The sequence below is a fragment of the Corapipo altera genome, unplaced genomic scaffold (assembly GCF_003945725.1).
Source record: "Corapipo altera isolate COAL_440 unplaced genomic scaffold, ASM394572v1 61305, whole genome shotgun sequence".
In the NCBI taxonomy this organism is placed as follows: domain Eukaryota; kingdom Metazoa; phylum Chordata; class Aves; order Passeriformes; family Pipridae; genus Corapipo; species Corapipo altera.
Window position 1 is genome coordinate 7,589,906 of NW_020884909.1, and position 10,348 is coordinate 7,600,253.

Below are 10,348 nucleotides of genomic sequence, written 5' to 3' on the forward strand. Positions count from 1 at the left end.
GAAACACTTGAGCTCAGCTGTTTGGAGCTGAAGTGCATGGTTGGTAATGTGAGATTCTTAAATGTGTGCAGCGTCTCTGTCCTTCGAACATTCATTGGTTTTGACTGAATTTGTCACAGCTATCTGAAAGTGGGAACTCAATAAGGCATCTGCATTTTTTTAATTGGCGTCAGTATTTCTTCACCAGGAAATTAATGACTGAGATGAAAGCAGAGCCAGCATTTCCTGGCTGCTGACTGTAACCACAAGAAACATGAAATAAGTTGGATTAGCTTGATTTGTTTGTTTTCTTGAGCTTTAATGAATGTTTGGTTTTTTTCTTCTGTATTTATACAGGGTAATAACTGAAGCAAAGAAGACGCCAAAGATGGAAAACTGTATTTCCAGAACTGCTTGAAGAGAAGAACTGCTTGAAGTTGTAGAAAAGGACATGCTGCATCAGGACAACAGTTCACTGTTACTGTAACCTATTGTATTATTTTGTTATATATTTCTTTTAAGTATTTAAAAGATGTACACATATGTAATATACAAAAGAACAATGTAAAGTAGTATAATCTGGAGTAATTTGCCTCTGGGCAATAGAATGGGGACAATATTGTGTGCGCTTTGTACTTTTTGTACATCAATTTCTGTGCCACAATTAAGCTTAATCTAGTTCTAAATTTCAGCATAAGTTGCTGCTGCTTAAATATTTTATAATTTACTTGTGTAATTCTATGCAAATATTGCTTATGTGATAGGATTTTTTGAAAGGTACATGTCTGTTTAAAATATTTGAAATTTGCGTATCACGACCCTGTGGTAGTATGAAATGACTGTTAACTTTCACACACGCTATGCGTGGTAATTTTTAAAATAAGCAGATATGAAGAAAAGCAAGTTAATCTGGGAGGCTTAAATAGTTTTAGATATGTGCAGGTTTTGTTTTGCTGTATGTATTCCTGTGTGCATCTGGAAATACGCATCTGTGTGTATGTTCCTGGTGTACTGTAGTTTCTCTTTTACTGTATGTTAACACCTGGTGGGCTTATAAACCCACTGATGCTGATGTAAGTCCAGCTTTCCCTGTTAGCAGGCACTAGTAAAAACAGAGTTGGTGTTTACCAGCATACACACCGTAGACTGCCATCATCAAAGGCCCAGCTAAAATAAAAGAGAAGACAGGGAGGTGAGGTTTGGGGTTGTGTTTCAGTTCCCAGACCTCGACAGCTTGGTTCACATGACTTTGGTCAAGTCACTTAACTCTCCCATGCCTCAGTTTCTCATTCTGTAAAATGGTTATAATTACACTTACCTACCTCCCAGGAATGTTGTGAGGCTTAATTACTGTTCCTGTAGTGCTTTGGGTTTTTTGGGTTTTTTTTCTTGCAAAAGGTGCCAGGTAAGTGCAAACACTATAACCATTATTTTCTCACTTCCAAAGGTGCTGGATATTGAGAGGTGCTGGTGGTTATAGAAATACAATTAGCATCTGTCTTATTTTGATACCGTTAACCATGAGTGGCATTAGAAGCTGGATGATGAGTTGTTTAATGGTGAGCCACAGCTCAGTTGTGTCGTTATAGCATTGAGAGCAGTATCTTTGGTCACCTTATTTTCATGCCAGGAAGGAGTTAATAGTAAGTGATAAAAATCAAATGGAAGGATAAAAAGAAAGTATATTCGCTTTTTAAATATAAATGGCTTTCTGGTGGGCCCGGGATAGTAATGACACATAAAGCCTGGGTTGTTCTTTTCTCTGTTGTTTGTGTTTTCCCATGCTGCATTGGCACTTTTAATCAAAACAGCTAAACTGGGATCTCTTTGCGAAACTAATTTAGCTTTTTGTACTATTATTTTTAAACTAGAAGGGGATTGCTGCAGGTGAAGGGTCTGGAAAAACACTACAATCTGTGTTTCAGCTGGAAACAAACCCTAAGAACGGAGAACCTTAATTTAAAATAATGCAACACAAATTTTCATTATCTCTGTCTTCTTTTTTCATCTTTTTTTATGGCCTTCTCCAAGCTGTTTTTTAGAGCAGGTAGATGTTCAATTGTGTATTCAGAGCCAAACACAACCAATATTCAGTTTCTAAACCAGCAGTGGTGGGGCTTTTCTTTACGTATTCTTGAACAGCAGTGGCCAATTCTGTGATGGGAAAGTGTTTTTCTCCAGTGGCTTCAGGGAGTCTGTCTTTGCCCACAGACCTTGCCAGCATAATGAATGGGGATAATTAGAATGCACAAATTTCCATGCCTTTTTTGCTCACTTGAAAACACTTTGATATGAGGCACTTGTTTACAGATGTCCAATGTGAACGCTCAAAGGGCAGGTGGCAAGAGCCTGGTGTCGTTCCCCTAGAACATAAGCTACTGTCTCAGTGCACACCAGGGGTTAATGTCACAGCTGCCTCCTGGTCCAGGTCACTGTCCAACCAACAGAAAAACTCTTGGTGACAAAAAGACGAGGGGCCCCGATGTAGCAGAAGCAGCACACTAACCTCAGATCATACAACCCTGTAACACAACTGTATGACACTAATGGGAGCTGCCTCCAACCGCCCAGTGCCACGGCTGGCAGGGCTCCCACTGACACTGCCCTGCCTCCTGTGCCACAGGCTGCCCTGCCTCCTCCTCCTCCTCCTCCTCCTCCTCCTCGGGAGGGAGGGGGCCCAGGGCAGCTGCAGTGTCTCTGCCCTGCCCTGTCCTCTGCAGGGGTGAGCTCTCTGCTGCTTCATGCTCAATGTAGACCTTCTTCTTCGATAGTCACATTGGCAAGAGAACTCAGTGGCTGGCAACATTTGTTTTGTTGGGTTTTGGTTTAACTTTTTTTTAATCATGGATGATATTTATATTTTTGTATCATAGGAATGTTTTTCTTACAGTATTTGTCATGCCAGTTTATAACAAACAAGATGCAGGGATTTTATTTGTATTGGAAACACTATTACAGTTATGTTTTTACTGTTTAATGGATTTTTATTTGTATAGAGTGCTTACTAATGTTAAATAGGAAAGAGTATATAACATTTACATTAAGGACTTGTCGTAGCTTTTAGTGTAAGGAGTTAAAAGGAAAAAAATATTCAAACTGGGTCTCATTGCCTGCCTGTTTTGGTAGGAGTGGGTTTGTGTCATTTCAGTTACAAAGATAAAATTATGCCATATAATTTATTTATATGAAAATTTATTTTTGTAGTGTACATAGTAGTCATCAAGTCTTTTGACAGAAGTATATTTTTAAAGAGTTTATATGTAATGATGATACCATTATGTTTTGGAACACTGCTGAGATACGATTACAGTGCACACTTTTCCTTGTAAACCCCCTGGAGAAAAGAAAGTGTTTAACAGTGTTAAGAGAAAGAGAGTGTGGATATTCATACAATTCAGAACTGTGTTTTAGCTACCATTTGTGATCTAGTGTGGTTCTCCTTTTAAACTTTGAATGGAAATTGTACAAACTCTCTAAGTATTAATGTTCGAACACTGATAGAAATTCTAACATGAATAAAAAGAATATAACTTACTGGTTATTGATTTGGTTGTTTATGGAATGCTTCTCTATATACCACTGATCAGCTGTGAAGGTACAACCATGCAAACATTCTGATTTGGAGCATGAACTTGGAATGTTTGGGAGATTTGCCCAGTTTGGTGCAGGAGCCGTTTCCGATACCCTGTCTAAATTGTAACCTGCTGGTCCTTGTCTGTTGATTCTCTTACCCTTGTTATATGTTGGGGGATTGTGGCTGGATTATACATTTAATTCTCACTCTGAATGAAACAGTTTGTATAGACTTCAAACTCTTGGCTAAAGCACTTTACATACAAGTTATTTCTGCTTAGCTGTGGGAGGAAATTCTTTTGTCTTTTTCCCATCTCTGTGGTTGCTCCCTAAATTGGTTTAGAGAAATAGTCTGGTATTTTCACTTTGTGGAAGGAAAAAAAAAAAAGTGGAGTTCTGCAAACTTTGAAAAGCCCTCCATAAGAAGGGAGGGTCTTGACAATACTCGTTTTTGGAAGTGTGCTAGTGATTGCAAGGCAGTGTGGAGGTCCCTGTGCTGGGCACAGGCCCTGCCTGGCAAGGAGGAGAGGCTACTGCAGGCACAGAGGGGATGTTGTAAGTAGACACATCTGTCTGAAGTCATTTGCATCATAAACCTCACTGTGATTTGTCCTGTGCAAAGATACTCTTCTGAGCATCCCTCAAAATGCCACAGATCCAGCCAGCTTATCTGCATCCTTTTTTAGCCAGCTTTTACTCTGTGCTAGAACTCTTAGGTATTTTTTTACATAAGTGTTCAAAATGTCTCATAAATAGCCCAAACATGTCTTGACATAACTTATAATTCAGTCTCTACTTTTCATGGTCAGAGGAAAGGCAAATAAAATTTTCTATTTTATGTTTTCTGGAAGTTTAACCACAAAAGAGAAAAACAGAATTAAAGGACTTGAACTGCAGAACTCCTACACCTGTTTTCTTACTACTCAAAACACTCTCCTTCACATCCTTAGGATTAGCCAGGCTGAGTCAGGTTGCAGATTTGGCTTTGGGTTACAGCCTGTGAAAAGAGTGCCCACTGAGGCCTTGCTTCAGCTCAACTCACTGACTTTGTCTTTGGTGTCCCAGCCACGGGGCAGCTCCATTCACAGGGCTGGAAACCACATAAATGAACCCATAAATTCTGTCAGAACATAGGATTTTTCTTTAAAAACTCCGTTTTGCATCAACAATAGCTATTTACATGACGTTATTTGTCGTGTTTAAATTTCTGATTATTTTGCTGTCAGTCTTATTAACCCCAGGTAAAAACTAGATTGGCCATATTATTCAGGTCTTAAGTAAACATGTGGCCAAATTTTTGTTGGCATAATGCATGTGTTTAACAGCTCCAGGAATGCTGCATGCTGCTAAACTGCAGCAGCACTAATGTATAAACAGGTGTTTCATTTTTGTTAGCTTTTACTCCCAGTGAGCATTTGAGACACTGACTGTTTATATCTGAAAACCACGATTGCCAAATTGTAATTACTTTTAATGTCTGCTTCAAGGGATGAGAACAATTACTACTTTCCAGCTCCATTTAATCATTCTTGTCATTTTTGTTGCAGTCATGTTAAGCCTTATTGCTAGAACGGAATGCATGCCAGGAAACTGCACTACCTATCTTGAGTGGCTTAAAAAAAATACATGCCCAGTTTAACTCTTCCTGGTTAATTGTAGGTAATTAAGCACACAAAATGAAGTGGTACCACTGCTTTAACCAGAAAAAAAAGTATTTAACATATACACTGGCATATTTGATACTGCAGAAACCCTTTTGCCCCTGCGGAAAAGCAAGGGCTTAAACAAAAGACATCTCTGCCTTGGCTTCTTGGTTGTCTCCAGTGGCATCCAGGCCACTTCTCACCCTACCAGAGCTTTCCTTTTGAACGTTTCCACCTTCATTTTAGCTGCACTGTCACTGGCATTTCTGCTGCCACAGCAGCTGTGACTTCTTGCAGTGGAGAAGGTTGTATCTTGGGTTGGTGGAGCACAGAACACAAGGCAGCAGCATGTGTTTTAGTCTGCTTTGCTAATCAGAGCATCCTCACAGGCTCTTCTCCAGGCTTCATTAAAGCTGCCAGGTAGGAGTTGCAGGATCTGTGGGTCAGCTGGTTTGAGTTAGGACCTACGTGCACACGATGGATATAGGTTTTGCTCAAGGGAGCACCAAAAAATGTGGCATTTCTGCCTGGTCTTTCCATCCCTTGAGCTGAAATCCTTGCAGTGGGTCTGATTTGCAGGTCCCTGGCTGCCTAACAGACCCCACAGCCTTGTGGAACCAGCTGGGAAGCAAGGCTGTGAGCCACAGCAGCTGGAAAGGGGAAGATAGGAAGCTGGAGGTTGGAAACTGCTTCCCAGGCTAGGGAGGACTGCCTCTTGGAGAGGAAGGGGTGGAAACCAGGAGACAGATTTCACTCCCAGGTGTGTGAATGAGGTGGGTCTCCCCATCTGTTGAGGGGGAAAGACCACTGAAGTATTTGAAAAGCGATTTATGGCAAAAATGAGAAACCCTGGGTGCTCTGGAAGGGAAAGAGCTCCACCATCTGATTTATGAGACCCACAATGGTATTGCTAATATATTTCAATGCCCAGGTAAAACTGATTTCTTTGTTCCAGGTCGTATCAAGTTTAGCACCCCTAGGTTTTTTCATCTGAAGTTTATGTTGGGGAATAGATTTGTAGGGAGGAATGTCCACCTAGTCTTTTGAAAGAGTGGGGAAGGGAGAGGAATTAAATAAGAGTTACTTGGTAACTAAGAAGAACTCAAAGATGTTCTTTTTTTCCAGCTTTTGTTGCTTGCATGAAGGGGAATCTTTCCTCTCTCTCTACCTTGTGACAGATGTTGTGTCTTACATGGAAGACAAGAAGTTGTACCTCTCTGGTCTGACAGATCTTCGTAGGGTTTGTAAAGTGGGGAGCTTCATTTAGGAGAGTCTGTCACTGCAGGGTGCTGTTCCTGCACTAAGGTGGCTTTACTGAAAATATGTGTGACTCTGGAAGTCACGAAACATGGGGAACAAATGTCCTCTGAGATGTCTAGATTTAACCTAATAATCCTGAGGTTAAAATGCCAGTTGACCCTTTCCTGGTTACCAAACATACAAACCACCTGTAATGGGATTTTACCTCTCAGCCCAACAGGTTAGTACTTCTCATTAAACAAAGGAGCAGATATTTTTTTAGTTCCTGAGACTAATAAAGGTAAAAGACTTGAGTACTTTATTTCTGTATAATAACTGGGGTAAATAGGAAACACACAACATTCATCCCAAATAACTAGTATTTGTAAGAGAATTCAAACCCTCTTTCACTATTACGCAACCATTTTAAGTAAGCTATTCATTTTAACTTAAGAGCATTTACTTTGGTAGCCAATATAATGTGCTTCTGTACCATTCTGCAACATTTTAAAAGACTAACAGGTAAAACTTTAAATGGTTATAAAGGCTAAGGAAGGGTGTTACTGCACAGTGTCACACACATTAGTGTAACACTTGGGAAAATTTTGAAATGACATCTAAAAGACAAGACTTTTAATTTTTGAGATAGTACTACAGCACTTTCTACCTGGCAAAAGGGTAGGAGGAGGCTCTTTTTTCTTTCTCTTTACCTTATCAAAATTTGCAAAAAATTTTCAACAGAGTTCTTGTGAAACTAAATGAATGGAACAAAAGATTCCATGGCATGAGCTCTGTGAATTCATTGTTTCGTTCAGTCTGACCCATACTGAGTCAGGTATGGAAACAGAACTGTAAATTGAGTTATTTTTTGCCCTAAAAATGCCTGCATGTGAATATAATTGTTAAGTGGATAACTGGTGAAAATACTAACCAAAACATAAGCTCCACTGCTGTTGTCAGACATTTCACTATAATTTGAGGGAAAATATATGCCTGGGGGCAAAAAAGTAGGCAACTCAGGAAGAGTAGAAGGATGTCATTAGGTCATGTAGAGAGAAAATTAGAAAGGCTAGAGCTCAACTAGAACTCAATCTGGCCACTGCTGTGAAAGATAATAAGTGTTTTTATAAATACATTAACAACAGAAGGAGGGCCAGAGAAAATCTCCACCCTTTACTGAATGCAGGAGGGAACACTGTCACTATTGTACAGCTCATTCTTGAGCTAGTTGCCTGTAGCTGACGTTGAGAATCAAGTAAAAAAAAAATTCAGACTACTTTTTGCCTTCAGACTGTAAATTGTAATTTAGTCACTGGTACTCTGGGACTTCATGAATGAATTTGCATCCTTCAGGAGCCTTTTTGAGCTGCATCTGAAGCAGGAAGTTGCACAAGGAAAAACAGCAAGCAGAAGGTTTTGTTTGTGGAAGTGGTCTGTCTTGCACCCACCTGAGATGTATAGAAGAGCTATTTTGGAACAGCCTTGTGAACCTTAAACCTAGGCCTCCAGGTCCCTGCCATAAAAAACTGTCTTTTTTTATAATTGCGTTCTGGTTTTGCCATTCTGTATTAAATTATCATCTTTTTATTTTTCTTTTTTTAAAATCTTAGGAAACCTTTTAAGCTGAGAAAATTATTGCACCCTTTACCTCTGTGGAACTGGATCTGTGCAGGGAATTTTTATTTTTCCTTGAAGTTTAAATGTGATTTTACTCACAACTACAACACCTCTTCCTCTCTTTGCCCTTTCTCTCTAGCATGACTCATGGTTAGCTGGTGAGTGGAGCTATGCTGAGACATACTTGTGATATGCAGTTTGAGTGGAGTTGTTCCAAAAAGCCAATGAAAAACCCAATGCAGAAGTACAAGATCTCTTGTGCACCAGTAAGATAAGTCTGTTTGGGGGCTGGGCAGGCCTGAGGAGTCCCCAAAAATAATTTCTGTAAGAAGCCTTTCGGAGCATGTTCCCTGGGAAATTATTGTCTGTGCTTTTTTGGTTTTGTTTTCTTTCTGTTTTGTGTGTGTTTCCCAAATTGTTTTGTAATTCAGATTTTGCATGACTCTAATGGAGAATTTTACACTTTTGAAAGCCATTTTTATCAGACATGGTTAGCAGAAAAAATACTATTAGAGAAAACTTGAGATTCTCCTAACAAAGAGTGACATGGCCTCTGATCCTTTGAACATTCAGGTCCTTTGTTTCACAGTCGTGGTGGGTAACTAGGACTATTTGAACTGGAAAAATTAAGTAAGCACTAAAGTAGTTGTAGAAATGGGATATGAGTGCTGCAGCTAATAAAAATACATATAAGAAAGTTTGAGTTTTACTACTAAGGAGATTTAGTTCGGCTTGGCAACATGGGCCTTGGGTATTCTTTGTTCAGTACTACACACACACACACACACACTGTGGTGCTGGTTCGTTTGTAGATGCAGGGTGAAGGGAAGCTGAGACAGAAGCAAAAAAGTCAGTGAGCTGTACAGCAGAAGGTGAAAGGGAACAGCAGACAGAGAAACAGAGAGAACTACCCCTGAGCCCATGTGGGAGGACACTCAGAAGTTCCTTTAAAAGGTGCATTTGAAGTTTGTGCAAAATGACCAGGGGTGTTGTTCTGATGGACAAGGGAGGTTTGGCTGTGCCTACACACTGAGCATAAGAGCCCAGTGTTCCTGCTCGTAGGTGAGGTGATAACTTGCTTTGGGGGATATTTTTTATAATGTTGATGCTGGCTTTTTGAGTGTTTTTCTATGCAGTGTGTGTGTGTGTCTGTGTGTGTGCGAGTGTGTATGATGGGAAACATGCGAGTGTGTAGCAAGAACTGTGGTTTCAGTGTATGGAATTTGCTACTGGCAAGTTATTTTAGCATTGAGTCCAAGATAAATACCAGGTAGGCTTATATTTTTGCATGTGCTTTTTTGTCCTGAAATGTATTAAAATTCTTCCAAAATGCAGGCAGTTGCACCTTGGATCTCACAGCTTCCTTGGTGCTGTTGTTCCCGGTGCACATTGCTTCATTTTCTGGTTCAGCTTTAATTTTTGTCGTTTAGCAAACTCCTGAAGGGAACCTTAGAAGAAGAGGCTCCAGAGAACTGTTTTTCTTCGGTCTGGGGGCTGACTTTGCTGACTTTTCCTAAAGAATTTTCTTCTGCACTATCCTGCACACTTCTGAGAGTCTCTTGACATCATTTCCACATTCCTGTTGTTTTGATTAATTTCTTTGGAGTACAAATGGGATTAAGCAGAATGGAAGGGTACTGACTTACTGTAAGTGGTCTTGTTAGCTTCCTAAATGTGCATGTAATAGAAGAAAAAAGCTCTGAATTGAAGACACTTCACCGTGTCATTTAAAATTATTTTCTCTGGCCTCATAGTACCTTTCCCTTTAAGGTCTTCTTTGCCTGGATGCTTGGAATAACACTTAATTTTTTCCCACTGACATTGTGTGTCCAACCCAGAAGTGGGCTGTGACCTAGCAGATGCTTTTTTTCAGTTCCAAAGAACACACATCCCCATAATAACTGCCATATTATTTCTCACATTCCATCTAACAGACTCAGTGTGCGAAAAAGAAAAGGCTCTGGAAGCCCTCATGCAGAAGTGTTGCAGTGGGAGTGTATAGGAAGCCACTGCTCATGGGTCAGCTGCTAGTCTGCCTGTTGCACTGGGATTTTTTGGCTTTTCTGTGGGAATTTGTGATATGTACATCTTGGTTGGTGTTTTTCAATCCCTGAACTCTGGGTTGCCTGTCAATAAGAGCATAACCTTGCTAAGAATAAAGATATTATTTAACTTCAGAAATTCTGCTTGCAAAATCATAGATGCAAATCTACAATCAAAGAACACTTTGAGCATTTGTTTCTCTAAAGTTTTGACAACAAAACACTGACAAAAACAAGCAGCAAAGAGCAACAATA

At 39.9% G+C, this 10,348-nt stretch overlaps 1 protein-coding gene across 2 annotated transcripts in view; it reads left to right on the forward strand.

Annotated features, from left to right (window-relative positions):
- The window catches only part of PTCH1 (patched 1), a 44,801-nt gene extending 41,281 nt beyond the window's left edge, over nucleotides 1–3,520 (forward strand). For both annotated transcript variants that reach the window (XM_027653115.1, XM_027653116.1), the window contains exon 22: nucleotides 337–3,520. The gene's annotated coding sequence lies outside the window, so the exon portion shown is untranslated. The remainder of the gene's footprint in view (nucleotides 1–336) is intronic.
- Nucleotides 3,521–10,348: the final 6,828 nt, after the last annotated feature.